This window comes from Meriones unguiculatus, chromosome 15 (genome assembly GCF_030254825.1).
Source record: "Meriones unguiculatus strain TT.TT164.6M chromosome 15, Bangor_MerUng_6.1, whole genome shotgun sequence".
Classification (NCBI taxonomy): domain Eukaryota; kingdom Metazoa; phylum Chordata; class Mammalia; order Rodentia; family Muridae; genus Meriones; species Meriones unguiculatus.
Genome location: NC_083362.1, coordinates 73034912 through 73051050, shown reverse-complemented (window position 1 = coordinate 73051050; position 16139 = coordinate 73034912).

Here is a 16139-nt window from a genome sequence, read left to right as displayed (position 1 = left end):
TAGCTCAACCCTCAGGGTTTTTTTTTTTTGTTTTTTGTTTTTTTTTTTTAATTTACTACAACAGAGGTCCAATGAAATGGCTCAGTAGGTAAGGGCAATTGTTGCCAAGCCTGGGACTTGTTGGGGAGAGACACCATTTTTGTTTTAATCCCAGGTGTGGGATGTAGAACTGATTCAGATAGTCTCTAGCAACAAACTATTTGCCTTGTGTGGGCTCTGAGAAGAGCTCTTTGCCAGCTTCAAATAGTTTAAATCTGAGGACTCTAGAAAGAGAAAAAATGCCAGAGCCCAGTGTTGAAGAGCTCCAGGCAAGAACAAGGCTGCTGCTACTTACCCTCTTTGGTGCCTGGTTGCTGTTGATGCAGTGAGACAAGAAGTTGGAGATCTCTTGAAAGAAGGATTGGACTGTCTCCAAGGAACCCAATGACCTTAACCAGCAGGAAGCAGCTAAGAGAACTTCACCTCCTCTCCCACTAACCCTTTCTCTCTCCTACCTGGTGTTGGAAGGAATTGGGGTGGAGTAGGGAGAAAGAGATATAAGAAATGTAAATAAAAGAGTTTTAAAGAAGTACAACAATAGGGACCCAAACAGTAGAAGAAGATAATTGACTCCTGCCAGTTGTTCTCTGACCTACACACACACACACACACACACACACACACACACACACACACGCGCACACGCACACACACACACACACACACTGGAGCACTCATTCACATACATACACAACATGCATGTGCACATACAATAAGTAAATAAAATGTAATATAAAAAATAATAGAATCACACAATGTGTAAGTTCACAGAAGGGAGAAGAAGGGGATAAGACGATCCTTTGTAGACAGTTAAATCCTTGGAACAAAACAAACACGTAGCAGAGGCAATCAGGTTCTAGAATTGTAGTAAGGACACTCCAGTAGCAGTCACTCTGGAGGCATTAAAATAACCCATGGGAATCAGAGATGTAAGCTGTTTTGTCCTAAAGAGACGTAAATGAAGGAACAGGTCCTGAAAGTCAGCAGAAATATCTCACACTGTAACAGTGGCATCACCTGCAAAAGACCACAGCACCAAATCTTGACAGCTAATCATGATAATTTTCTGACAGGGATATAATTAAAACATAGTTGGTATGTTTACTAATTAGCCCAGCCAGCATCCCCTTGAAATTATATCAAATAATATTTTGACGCATGACCATATGCAAGAAAAAAAAAAAGGTTTGTCATAGCATTACTAATACTAGTGTAAAGTTAGAGATGGTTTTTCCAACTCGAAGAGATTGATGAAATTATTGTAAATTGTCAGTTGCTCGTATAAAAAAACTGTATATGGCACAGATTTTATTTGCTAAGTGCTTGCCTGAAGAAGCCTGGTTAGACCTGGGTTCGAATAGAGGCAGCTGGATGCCAGTACACCTCCGGATGACCAGAGATGAGTAACAGACAGCAGCAGGAAATGAGGCTGTCAGAAATATTTGTGAATGAGTTCCTTATTTTCAAGCCTACAACTAGCTACATGAAGATAAATTAAGCCTGAAATTAAAGTCTCAAGATGTGTAGGCACACATGCAACAGAAAATGGAACAAACAAATGTTATTTTGTGTTTGTCTTTAGAAGTAGTACCTCATTATGTAGTTCTGGCTGTTCTGGATCTCTCTATGTTGACCAAGCCAGCGCCACTTTTACAAAGATAAGACTGATTCTGCCTCCTGAGTGATGAGACTGAAGGCATGTGGTTACAGAACAAATTTAAATAATCTATAATTCATCTGAAAATTAGCCAGTGTGTGTAGGGCATCTTGGCAGGTAGGCAGCAGGCAGTGATAGGGGGCCTTGGTGCATTTTCAGGCTCTAAGGGAAACGAATGGACCAGAGATGAGTAACAGAAAGCAGCAGGAAATGAGGCTGTCAGAATCTCCTGGTGGCTCACAACAGATCCGAAGAGATTTTTCTCTGTTCTGGAAATAACGAGTGTCTACAGGATTCAGCATGCTTTGCTGGGAAGCAGCATGTGTGAAATGGATTTTGGCTACCCATAATGGGTAGAAGCAGAGCATGAAATATCTCCCGGCTCTTGGAGCAACATAATAATCAGCACAGATTTGCTCACAGGAGTGGAAGGAGCGTCACTTATGAAGACACTTTGTGGAAAGTCTGCTTTCACTGAGATAAAAGCACTGGTTGCTTTTGCATAATGGATATTCAGTGACCGTCCTTTCTACTGCTGAGAACTTGCAAGAGATTCTCCTCCTAAGCATATGTTGTGTGACTTTCCCTAGGCAGACACCAACAAGCGACTACTCCCCCAGATAGGGTACCAACGACAGACCACAGTAATGATTCCACCAAAACCCACCTTGGTGAACCTGTGAGTTTATTGGGCTTGCTTACAGAGCATGGGTGAAGAGCTGTAGGAGTGTAGATGACCCTGAAACAGTACATTACAAAAAACCCAATGACTTCTGGGAAGTCCTCATAAGGCTGCCTTCCATAGCTGGATGAAGATCTCCAGTTACTCTTCCATACTGTATGTACTCTGTGTATCACCTCCCAAGTCCATGTGCATCCGAGGAAGAACTGAATATCACTGGCAGTGGATTTCACTAGGGAGTGCTTGAGAGCTCTGGTGAGGTCTGAGGACTTTGCCACCCCACCCCGATTCTACAAGGGAATGCCAAAATGTCCAGTCTTGAAGGACAATCACAAGTAACCATAGCTGTTTCTGATGAAGATGCTAATGACTGTCATGCTAAGAGGGTGATGGCCCAGATGCCTCATCTTATTCTACTTTCCAATCTGCAGGAGCTCCAGATCAGCCTTTAGCCTTGGATGCTGTTTTCCTTGCTCTCCCTGTTGCTTTAATTCTCTTTGTCTTTTAATCAGCAAATGAAAATAGTTCAGTCCCAGTGTGGACCAAGCTTAGGGATGAGCAAGGAGATAAAGCTATCCCAGGCATGGGTCCTGGCCTCCAGGAACTCTCTGCAGAGGAGACCTGCTTGTATATTATTTATGGAACATAACATACGATGGCAGTAAGTTCCTAGACCTTCCACTCTCTTCTGTTCCCATTTAATCCTCTTGCTATTATCCTTTCTTTTAAAAAACAGTTCTTGCATTTGTTTGTTTTGATACAAGCTCTCACATATGTAGCCTCAGCTCACCTTGAACTCAAGAGATCTGCTTGCCTCTGCCTCTGGATTGCTGGGATTAAATGTATGCATCACCATGCCTGGAAATCTCTGTGTTTTTAATTCTTCACTTTTATTTTCATTTTTTCCAAATATATTCAAAATATATCACTCCAAATAAAACCAAATAAATGGAACTGTGTTAGTGTATTAACTGCATATTGTTTAACCCCAGGAGCTGTTAGAGAAACCTAATATTTGCTAGGAAACCAACTTACACCAAGTTTTAGACACACCAAGACATGCCCCCCCCCCGTGTCAATAGAGAGACTTCTTTACAGGCATTCATCACTTGGCTTTTTCACTCCCTCTGTTTTCTTATGTCTTTAGCACTAGTGATTTCACAGATGCTTGCAAAAGGCAAGACATTTTCATTGTGAAGAATCCTTGCACATAGAACTCATGTCCTGAAACTCAAACTGAAGTATGACAACTTCATACCTGTTTGTTGTTGCTGTTGAAGCAGAGTCTCAATCTGTAGCTCAGGCTGGCCTAGGACTCGCATTCCTCATGGTGGGGTGGCAGGTGTATAGCCATGTTTAGACTTGGAGATTGCATATGTAAAAACCAGCCAAGACGGCACTATCGGCACTCGTGGACATACAGCCCCCTTAGAGGGGCCCTTGTTGTCTCCTCTGTATGTTGGCTGCTGCTTTGATTTTAAAATGTATTTATTTGATGTGTATGGGTGGTTTGCCTACATGTATATTGTGTTCACCATGTACATGCCTGGGCCCTGGCAAAGCGGAAGGGACACATTGGATCCCCTGGGGCAGGAGTTACAGAATAGTCAGCCACCATGTTGGTACTGGGGACTGAGCCCAGGTCCTTTGTAAGAGCAGCAAGTGCTTTTAACCAGTGGGCCATCTTCCCAGCCCCCTCTACATGGCACTTCTAACAAGTCAGGACTGTGATCCTTGGCAGAGTATGGGGCTCTCATTTTTTTTAACCTTTAAGGAAATTATAATATTTCCCTTAATCACTCTTGCTTTCTCCTACTGTGAATAATGGTTAATTTTTTTGAGTGCTTTTTGCTTATCAGGCACTATTTTCTTAGTATCAACTTGTGTTTTTCCTCACAACACTGTGGTTCAAGTAATTATTACTATGTCATTTTTATAGCTGGAGAGACAGACATAAAGAGATGTTTGGTAAGTGGCAGAGCTCAGGTATAGCCAGGAAGACTGATGTCAGACTTGGTTGGTTTAACTGTGTGACAGGTTTTTGTCTGTTTTGGGTTGAGGTAGTACAAAGCACTGGAATGCTTTTCACTGCCAGCGGTGGATATACAATCTGGCTACCTTACTGGGAATGAAAGACAGTGGTCCGGATTTGGGGCGCTGTGAAGCAGGGATGAGACTGGCCCCCAGGAATCCCTGTCACCCGAGGCAGACCATTCAGAATATTGGTATCTTTTTCCTTCTACAACCTGCTGCTTTCCTTCCCCTTTGCCTGTGGGCCTCCTGTTTTTGTTACCAGCCTCCCATCCCCATGGCGGATCAGTGGCTCACCTAGGAGAGCTTGATCTCCGGGCTCCAGTCTTAACTCACAGGAGAGGACTTTTACAGAGCAGCGGGTGCCCTTGCCTCACAACGGCGGCACGTGGCACGATAACGGGCCGGTCTTCTTGAGGGCCCATTTGGAGGGGTGGGGGGATTCCCAGAAGGGACTCCTAGAACACACCTCTGCTTGGGTTACTCAGCTCTCCTCCTCCTACCCTTTTGGTAACAGCCTCTTCCTTCCTGGCTACGTGCACGGTCTGGATCATGTTGGGTTTTTCTTCTTCCCCGTCACCTACCACTATTACAGCAGGCAAGCCCAGGGCTAGATAGACAACATGGTGGTCACTGAGTCAGTCCTTTCCACTTGCAAGTGATGACCAAGGCTGACCTTCTTTTAGCACTCTGTGTGAGCAGTCACCCCTGTCCAAAACTCAGGAGTTTCTGGAGCTGAGATCACATGAATTTTGAGTAAGTCAAATTCTGCTTTAAATGATAGTATTTGCTGGTGAGATACTGATTTTTTAAATTGTAAAAGTTATAATTAGAAAGATGAGAATAACCTAGAATATTAGAAAATACTGTTGCCATATGTTGGAGCTATTTTTTTTCTTTTCTTCCTAAACAGAAAATGAAGGGACACCATTTCAAATTGGGCTGTTCAGATGAGTCATGAGATATTTATAGCTCCACAGGGTGTCTCGCCAACACTGCACTCTCACTGGCAGACCCAGAACGCGAGGCAGCAGAAGACGCAACAAACGAATATTGAAATATCTTATGCCATGAGATACGCTTCTTTGCTTAGCAGTCAAGTTGACATTTGTCTTCAGTAAGACTCAGAGTTGAGGCAGCAATTTATTGAGATGCTTTTCAAATTCGAATGCCTAATGTGGCAGTTACTTTTTTTTTTAAGATTGATTTATTTATTATGTATACAGTGGTCTGCCTGTACACCTGCACCCCAGAAGAAGGCACCAGATCTCATTATAAATAGTTGTGAGCCACCATGTGGTTGCTGGGAATTGAACTCAGGACCTCTGGAAGAGTAGCCAATGTTCCTAATTTCTGAGCCCTCTCTCCAGCCCAAAGCAGTTACTCTTGACTGTTGGGCAGGGAAGATAACTCAGTCAATAATGTGCTGACACTTTAGCTTGAGGAGCTATCAGAGTTTGGATTTTATGCAAACAAAACAAAACAAAAAAAACTATATGTGTCTATATAAAACAAAAAAACTATGTGTCTAAAACCCAATATCTAGGGTTTAACGGGTGGGGCAGAAGAAGACAAGTGGATCCTGAAGCTCATTGGCCAACCAGTGTCACCATGTAGGGAACTCCAGGCTCACTGAGAACCCCTGTCTCAAAAAATAAGGTGGAGGATAAAAGAAGATACTCACGGTTGACCTTTGTCTGCCCACATACACGTGTGCCTGCATGTACCACACGCACACATATACTAATGGCACCCCAACACACACAGACTTGACTGACAGCTTGACGGATCGATGCCTAGATTAGCAAAGAACAACTCTGAATGTGTCCGTGAGGGCTTTACAGAGCGAATTAACTAATGGATAAAGACCTGCCTTGAACATGGGTGGCACTATCCAATAAGCTGGGGGCCAAGATGGAGTAAACAGGGTTTTACAGGAGGAGGAAGCCAAACAACACAAGTGCACACTTGGATTCTCAATCCTGTGATGTGAATAAGCATCATAGCTCTGTCACAACCTCTGGGCTGGAATCTCAACAATAAAGCTTGCCTTCCTTAAATGGTTTCAGGTGTCTGTCACATGGATGAGATCTGACAAGGATACCCAAGTAGAAGGAGAAATCCAGGGACACAGTTTTCTCCAGGGATGTAGCCAGTGATGGCTACTCCACCTGGCACTGTGACGTTAGGTCCTGACCATTTTTTAAAATTTTAATGTAGCTGGGCATGGTAGTAGATGCCTTTAATCCCAGCACTTGGGAGGCAGTGGCAGGTGAATCTCTTGAGTTCAAGGCCAGCATGGTCCTCAGAGTAAGTTTTAAGACAGCCAAGGCTATGCAGAGAAACCTTACCTAAACAAAACAAAACAAAAAACTAAAAGAAAAAAAATCAGAGGCCATCCTGCCTTGTGCTGAGGGTAGCGGGCACCAGTAATGAACAAATATGTGATGGAGAGCTGGAAAAGACAGAAAAACAGAATGGTACATGTACTGTGGAGAGAGGTAGAAATGGAGACTTTAAGATAGTGAGGTGATGTGGGTGTCCTCCATTGCCACCTGAGGCCATGGTAATGTCCCAGCCTGTACTGCCTCCAAGGGCCATGTCTGGGTCCAAGGTCCAGCCAAGGTGTATGTTGATGTCAGTGGCCTAGGTTACCACCCAAGGCCATGTGGATGTCCATGGTCTAGGATGCTGCCTGAAGCCATGTTGATGTCTGTGGTCCATGCTGCAGCTGTGGCCATACTGATCTGAGTGGCTTACCCTGCCACCTTCGACCATGGTGCTGTCTATGGGTTGGGCTGTCTCTGAGGGCCTGCCCTGAAGTATGGTTGATATTCCCTGTGACACTGCATTGAAAAAAACTGATTTTTTTCTTTCCCAGCAGGTACCTATCACAAATAGCTTTTTGGTTAGGAGTGAGAATTTGTGTCTACTTCCCTTTCTCCATGCTTGGATTTTGTCTAGTTTGACCTGTACAGATGTGCATTCATGTTGTCACAGTCTCTGTGAGGTCATACGTGTATCAGCCCTGCTGTGTCTGGAAGATGCTATTTCCTGGCTTTTGGAATCTTTCCCCTTTTTCCATGTAGATTCCTGAGCTTGTGGGGAATGGCTTGATAGAGACATCCTATTTAGGGTTGTCTGGGACTCTGCACACTGTCTAGTGGTGGATCACTTTGTACCATCTACTGCAAGGAGAAGCTTCTCTGATGAGGGCTGAGTGATGTTCTGCTCTATAGCAATATCTCATCAGCTTTTTGTCCCAGACTTCTTTCCAATAAGAGAAGGTTTTTACCCCTGTGCACATCTTAGTCTCTTATCAAGCTTCCTCATAGCTAAATATTCTTTGGAAATTTCTTCATGTCTTTCTTAATTTTGTCAAGTACATTCGAGTACAAGTAGCTTCTTCAGTAACTAAAGGGAAATACAGACCTTGTTCCGCTGAAAATGTGGGCAGTCCAGCCCAGGGCAGAAGGGCCTAGCATGCTGTTCTGGCATATTGCCTTGACAACAGAACACTTTAGGTAGGGAATTGGATAATGAAAAGAAACTTATTTGGCTTAGGGTAGGCTGAGCTATCGAAGATGGAGGAGCAGTGTCTGCGGAGGGTCTTCTTCCTACACCACAGTACAGCAAAAGCACCATGTGGAGGGAGGGCAGCAGGAGGAAGGGGAGGGCAGACTCATCCTTTATTAGGGGCATCAATAATGGCATCCACCCATCCATGCAGGCAGGTTCTGGGGACACATCCAAGCCACAGCACTTGTAGGGCACAGCAGGGTCTCGGACAATGTCTAACTGTCCTGTCCTCCGGACGCTAGCAACCCAGCCCCGCCATCATGAGGTCCAAGTCGAGGTAGAGATAAAGGAATGGTTTCTCTAGTCCTTAACCAACCTTTGGGATTTATCAAGGGCCTGCCTGACTCTGCCCTAGACCTTGAAGGTAAACCAGCAACTCACGCTCTGCTGGGTGGATAACCACACCTTCTCAAATGCTCACTCCCTCTCTCTCCTCCTCTTCCTCTCTCCTCTCTCCATCCTCCCATTTTCTTAAATTCTCAAGGTCTCATCTTCTTGATCCAACATCATCCCAGGCTGCGAAGGTTATGGCTAGCCACCATTCTCCATTCTAGACATCTTGTCACTGAAGACATTGTGTTTTAGAAAGGAGAAGTGGTCTTTTAGAGTCTGGACAAGAAGTGGGTGATAGGAGTATATCAGAAAGACAACCATTCTGGCTATTGGTTTCCAGGACTTAAACTATAGGAATATGTCTCTGGACCGCAGAACAGACTTAGCAGGTAAAGGTGCCTGCCAAGCTTGACCACCTGACTTCAATCCTCAGAAGCCACCTGGTAGGTAGGCTCCCTAGAGGTGAAGGGGCAGTTAACATTGTCCTCACTCTTCTACACTCACTACAAATGGAGCCAACCCAGGAGAAAACCCAGGTCTAAAGGAAATGCTCCCCTCCCCCATTGACAGCAGCCTGGTGGTCTCTTCCTGGACTGTGTGGACTGCTGCTTTGTCACCGACGAGATGTGGTCTGCATAGCTCTTGGTGGGTGGCAATAGAAACATTTTAGTTCTTCCTGTGCATCCTGTAAGAAGCCATTTGCCACACACAGCTGATTACAAGGAAGCCCAAGATGGACTCATGTTGGAACTGATGAGAGGAAGGGGTGAGGGATGCTTGGTCAGTGGTCGTTGGTTTCAGCCATGACAGCTGATGCCTCAGGCTTGTGAATGAGGGCCATTCAAGAAGCTTTGGATGACCTAGCCCTGGCTGCCAGCCAAGTATAACTTCATAATACTTCTCCAGATAAGAGCATCAAGCTGAGCCCAGTCAGCTACTGAAGTGTGAGAGTGGTAAATTGTGGGTTAGAATGTTGGGGTGATATCCAAACAAAATCAAGGTTCCCTCAGAGAGAAAGAAGCAGGAGACAGCCACTGTGTAGGCTACCAATTGAGGTCCCTGTGTGCTTCTGGGAGAATGCACACAGACCCCACAGTATGGCAGATAACTGTCTGAGTACAAGTCCAAGCAATGCTGGGTCGTTCAGTTGTAAAGTCTTCCCATTTTCTTAGAGAGAGAGAGAGAGAGTGTGTGTGTTTCCCAGCATAGAGACGAACATACTTATTCTGATAGATGACTGCGGTGAAGGTGGTGTGTCTTTCAAGTTGCTGGTAAGATGGCTCAGTGGGTAAATGAACTTGTCACTAAGCCTGAGAACCTGAGTTTGATCCCCAGCACCCACAGAGTAGAAGGAAGAGGAGAGAGTTGACTCCCACAAGCTGATCTCTGATGTCCACACTAAGGTTGTGGCACTTGTGGGCACGTGCAAGCATGTATATACACAAATGGACAAAAGCAAACAAATGTAATTTTAAAAAGAAAGGAACACTTGGGGATGTGGATCTAGCTCAGCTGGTCGACTGCTTGCCTAGCATTCACAAGGCCCTGGGTTTGAGTCCCTGAAACAGGCCCACATTTATAATCCTAGCACTAGTGAGGTAGAAGCAGGAGGATCAGAAGTTCAGGGTTCTACTTGGCTACATGGTGAGTACATGGCCAGCCTGGACTATATAAAACCATGTGTTTAAAAAAAATTCAGTCTGATGGCTGGGACTATAATTCAGTGGCAGAGCACTTGTCCAGCATTTGAAAGGCCTTGTCTGGCCATCTTTGCCAACATCTATAGAAATTAGTGTCCACAGTTATTGCTCCTGTACAAGGTGAGGAGGAGAACAGACTTTTAAAAGAAAGACTTTGACCTCTATGAACCCTTTCTTGGGCCCTATGTATGATTCTGCAGAGCGGGGGCCTCTGCCTAACACCCAGCCAGACCCAGGGCAAGCTCTCTTACATCAACACACACTGGAGGTCGTCTTAGTAATTTCTTGTTTCAATATATATTTTGGACAAAGCAACTACAGAGAGGAACCACTTTTTTGGCTCACAGTTCAAGGGCAAAGTCCATTATAGAGGGGAGTAGTGTGACAGGACCTTGGGGGGACTGGTCACAGTGCATCCGAAATCAATACGCAGAGAGGAATAAATGCTGGTGCTCAGCCAGCTTTCTCCTTTTTTCAGGCCATTCAGGGTCCCAGCCCAGGGAATGGTGTCAAGCACACTTAGGGTGGGTCTCCCAATCTCAATGAACTGAACCAAACAGTCCCTCACAAGGAAGCCCAGAGGTTACCTACCTAGGTAATTCTAGAGGCTGTCTCCTCGGTGATTTTAGAGTCTCTCAAGTTGACAGTATTAACAATCACAAGGACCAAACTTTCAGCCTTGAGGCCAAAACTTGCCTATTATGTCCTAAAAACATCAGGGAAGCCTTGGTGTCTTGAACACACCTCCCCAGAAAACAAGCACACTCATACAGGAAACACTCACACCCACTGAACTCTGAGTAAAAAGACTCTGCTGGAGTCACTATGGAACCCAAATCAGCAGCCATGGCATCTCCTGGATTCCACTAGCTAAGGGACATGGTGGCTTTGGGATAAACAACCTGCTTCACCACAAAAGGGAAGGATGCTGGAAAGGAATTCTTCTCAGATAGAACTTCCTTTTTTGAGTTAAAGAAAACTCTATCTGCTTGCATCTCACCAAAGCTGCTTTCCTGAGAAATAGCCAAGCCTATGTCCTTTGGAGTCTTGTTTCTTCCTGATTCGTATGCAGAAGCCCTAAGCTTGCTCTAACTGTATCTGACATAGGGCCGAAGTTTTATAGCTACTAATAGGTTACAACAGATTTTATACCCAGGTTAGAAATATTTTAAATAAATAGGGCCTGGTGGTGCACACCTGTAATCCCAGCACTTGGGAGGCAGAAGCAGGTGGATCTCTGTGAGGTTAAGGCCAGCCTTGTCTACAAAGGGAGTACAGGGCAGCCAAGGCTACACAGAGAAACCCCATCTCAAAAACAAACAAACAAACAAAAGAAGTATTTTAAATAATCTACACAGAGTGTAAATTGCAGTTACAATTTACACTCCTTAACAAAATCTGACTCTATTTGTAGGTCACCTGGGATTGTAATCACATTACGTGATCCCTTCATTCCTCTCTTACCACATCCCCAAGTCCAATGAGGGAACAGCTACGCCTCTTTCTACGTGCAGTCACTGGAAGTCCAGCTAACAGGTTAGGAGAGACGTGGTGCAGGATAGGGTCTGCCACACTCAGGGCCATTGCTTTCTGCTTTTTGTTTTGTAGTTGCTTAGAGTCTGATGCTGAGATGCACAGCAAATTAAACGGCAACAAAATGTGTTTTGCAACCAGCAAAGAGCAAAGGTGCCTTTAAATTTAGCATTCTGATTTCATTAAACCTTTTTTTTTATTCCGGCACATAGAACATGCTGTGAAAAAGAAATCACAGAATGACATAAAACAACCTCTCTGTCATCTGGGAGGCTATATTTAGAGTCATCTCTAAATGTTTCTGCGCCACTGGGACTGTGGGAAAGATTTTCCTTTTCATTATGCAACATTATGAACAGGAACCAAAAATGTAAGACAGCTAGTTTTAATATTTTTTGTTAACACCATATTGTTGAATGGTGCAGTGCCAACAGCAAGGGAGAGCAGGCGCAAACCTGCTGTCCATACGCTGTGGCGTGAATAATAACAGCACGGGTGGAAACGGGACAGGGAGGAGCCTAAAAGGTCTCTGTGCAAAGAGTACTTCTAACACAAGTCTGAGGACCTGAATTAGGAGCTGGGTGTGGTGGCATGTGCCTGTAATGCCAGTGCTGGGGACGAGGGGGGACAGGTAGATCCCAGGCACTCAATGACCTCTGAATCTAGCAGAAACAGGGAGGTTCAGATACAGAGACCCTGTCTCAAAAATATGGTGGATCGAGAGTAGAGAAAGAAGATATTTAAAGTTGATCTCTCACCTCCCCATGTGGACACATAGGCGATCGGCACACGCACGCACAAATGCATGCGCATGCACACAGACAGACAGACAGACAGACAGACAGACAGACACACACACACACACACACACACACCGATATACAGTCTGAACTCTGAAACAAGAGAATCACAGGATGACCCAATGGCACATGGGAAATAAGGGTAATGTTCCCAGGTGCTGACCATATGAGGCTTGAAGGCAGGAATCACAGAGAAAGGCTCTAGAATCTTCTGGACACATTGAGAGCCACTGCAGTTCACTGATTTTTACCCCAGAGATTATTTCCTGCAGTCTTCTCACTCAGGATTCTGAGATGTATTTATTACCCTTCTTATAAGTGGCAGAGAAAGAAGAAGGCTTTGTTAATGCTGAGGTGGTGTCTGAACCTAGGTCTGACTTTTGTTTGCTCACTTTGCCTGCTCCCTGCTTTACCTCAAGTATGGGTCATGCATCAAATCCTTTGAGAAGGTTTTTTTTTTTTTTAGAAATAAAATGACGTGGTCAGGTATTCCAAAAGGACCCAAAATACTTGCTGAAATTCAGCTTCCCAGGCTCCACTTAGACTAAGAGAATCAACTACCTGTTAATTATCTTGGCATGGCCTAGGAACCTGCATTTAAATAGGTTCTTCAGGTAATTTTATGTGAAGCAAGTTGTAGTGGTTTTTTTCTTGGCACTAAGATGGAACCCAGAGCCTCACGCACAGGTAAGAGCTCTACCATTTAGCCACCTCCAGCACCTTTTAAACGCTTTTTATTTTGAGGCAGAGGCTCATTAAGTTGCCCAAGTTGCCTTTTGAACTTCCTTTGTAGCTCTGGCTGGCTTTGAGTTTGCATCCTCCTGCCTCAGCCTCCTGGCTGCTGGGATTCTAGCCACGTACCACCACACCCAGCTGAGTGTCATTATTTTGAAGGAAGAGGAAGCGGAGATGATCATGTAACTGTCCTTGTGCTCCACAGATGTGCTGGAGAGAGCTTTCCCCACAGAAAAAACACAAACCTTTGCACGGCAGCAAATTGTGAAACCGCAGCCTGGCTTCCACCTGGCGCTCGGTGTACTTTCAGGCCCTGCTGCTTTTGTGATCAGGTGGTATTTACGTGGGGAATAAAATCTTCGTATTAACATAAGCAAAACATAATTAGAAAAATCTGTTATAAAAACCATTCTGCTTTCTAAGCCAAAGCTAAATGACTTTGGGGTAAAACATGCCAAGAATTCTACTTTGTTAGCTCATGCAATTACAAACGACTGCCATACCAATGGCTGGCACTGTCTATTTTCCTTAATGATTTGGACACTTGTCCTCCATCCCCACCCCATACTCCAAATAAATGTATAGTTTGAGAGTTGCTGTCAAAATGTAACAGGTTGTTCTTGTTTTCCAGGCACAGCCCTTCCCCTCTATGAATTCTCTGCCTTCTCAATGAGCTCTGGGCTGTGGGCTAGCTCTTAAGGGTGCTGTCTCTAACCAGGCTCCCCTTACCCTCTAACTTCTGGTTGAGTTTTCCTCCTAGGTGGTTTTGGTTTCCTCCATTGCTGTAGCTCTTCCTGAGCTTCCGCTCACTGGGTAACACACACCCATCAGGTCCAAGAAGAGTGAAGGCTTTGTGCTTCTGTTGTCTCCCAAGTGCCTTAGCTTCCATTGCTGGGTCTTCATCTCTGCCTGTTTTTGTCTCCCTCTCTTTCCCCCATTCTCCTTTCTTCTTCCCCTCTCCCTCTTCCCCTCTTTTTCCCTCTTCTCCTGCAACTACATAATGGGAAGTCAAGCAAGTCCTATGGGAAAATGACTCCTAGATGTTGTAGCTACAGCCCAGCTTACCTGAGGTCTCAGCTGGCAGACATCATCCTCACCATCCTATAAGACTTTGGAACTTTGTAAATGAGTGACTGTCCAGGTGTCTGCAGTCCCACTCCCCGAGGGGAGAATTAAGCTGAATTGAGTGAGCAAAATTATTAGGAAAACTTCTGAGCTGCGGGCAGTTTATTACCAGCATCAGATGAGTGCCACAAAGGCTGTACAGCCAGACTTGTATCTTTGAAACTGACCTGCAGGCGACCCCCTGTATAGCAACACCAGGGAGAGGATTTGGAGAAGATGGAAAGATTTCCTCCTGGGATGAGTTAAGAAGGTAGTATTTTAACCCAACGTTTTGTACCTGGCACATAGTAAGTACTTAATAAATGCATATTTTGAGTGAAAAAAAGATGCCGCTTGCAATGGCCAATAGCGCCCATGAGCAGACGTTAGCAAGAATAACAATGGAAATGGGGTAGAAAGATGACGCCAAGGCTCTCATTTGGTTCAAAGCCAAAGTGGGTGTTGCAAGTGTGGGTCTGAGCTCTTATGCTCTGTCTAATAGCAAGTGGAGTCAGGAGATGGCTTAACAGCACATCTATATATGTCTGTGGGGGAAATGGCTTTAGAGGCTGGTTGTAGAAGTTTTCAGAGAGAATGCTGTCTTCTTGTAACAGAACAGGACAAGGGCCAAGCTGGTGTGAAGTAGCAACCCAAGGTGTGGCCACGATGGGCTTAGGGTAGACAGGGCGGGGTGGGAGGCTGTAGAAAGATCGGAGAGAAGTTCCTGTCGGCCAGCTGACTGAAGAATTTTCATAGCAAAGATGGATAATAGCATCTGTTGGATAATAGTACTCTGTTGGCTGTGTAGTTTGGGATGCAGCAAGCACTCATTGCCCAAAACTCCCCATGAAGTCTGCTTTATGATGTGGCCTTCTGTGGGTGATGTTTGGGGAGTGAAGGAAACAGACTGGGTCTGTCGAGAGGCAGAAAAGGGTCAGAAAGACCAGAGTTAGGGAAGAAATGGAGATGTAGAGCTAGAAAGAGTAGAAGAAGCACAGTGCCCCAAGAGCCAGCCCCACATCTTCTTGTTGAACCCACATGTGAGCGCTGTAGCACTGAGCTCTGTCACCAGCTCAAGAACCCCCACTTCTGAGAGATTGCCCTAGAGACAAAAACATTTCCCGCAGCCTATTAATAGTGAGTATTACCCTATTCTATGTGAGGCACACACACTGAGTTTCTTTTCCTGTTGCAGTGACAAACGGCTTGAGGGTTACTGTCCACCACATCCACCTGTAGCGGCAGAAGCTGTCTGGTGACTTTGCATCCAGGGCCGGGAAGCAGGGAAAAGGGAGTTTTAGCACTTGGTTCTCTTTCTTCCCTACTTTTTCACTCAGCCCAGGACCCTAGTTCATGGGGGTGGGGGCAGGGGTGTTGCTGCTGCCCATATTCCGGGTAGGATTTTCCTCTTCAGCTAAGCCTCTCTGAAAAAGCCTTACAGATAAATCCTAGGGAATTTTCAATGAAGTCCAGTTGACAATGAAGTGTCACCACCACAATTAATCTATCTCCATTCACCACCTATCAGAGTTCCACTCCCTGGTGACTAAGCATTCAAATATGTGAGCCTATGGGAGGGGCATATTTATTCAAACCACCACAGTTTATGTATTTTTATTTTTCTTGGACATGATGAAATTCTAAATTTTAGTATGTTCCCCTAAAGTACATTAACTTTTTAAAAAGTTAATCTTAGACAAATTCTGTTTCTCCTGGGAAAAATACTTGTCCAAAGTCATACAGCTAATAGGTAATTAACTTCAGATAATTGATGATGATGATGATAGATGGTAGTGGTATTGAGACTTCGTCTCACTATATAGCTCTTGGATGGCCTGGAACTTACTACATGAATCAGGCTGGCCTCAAACTTGCACCATTCCTCCCACTCCTTTTGAGTGACAGAATTACAGGCATGTGTCAAAATGCCTAGCATAAGCTAAAAG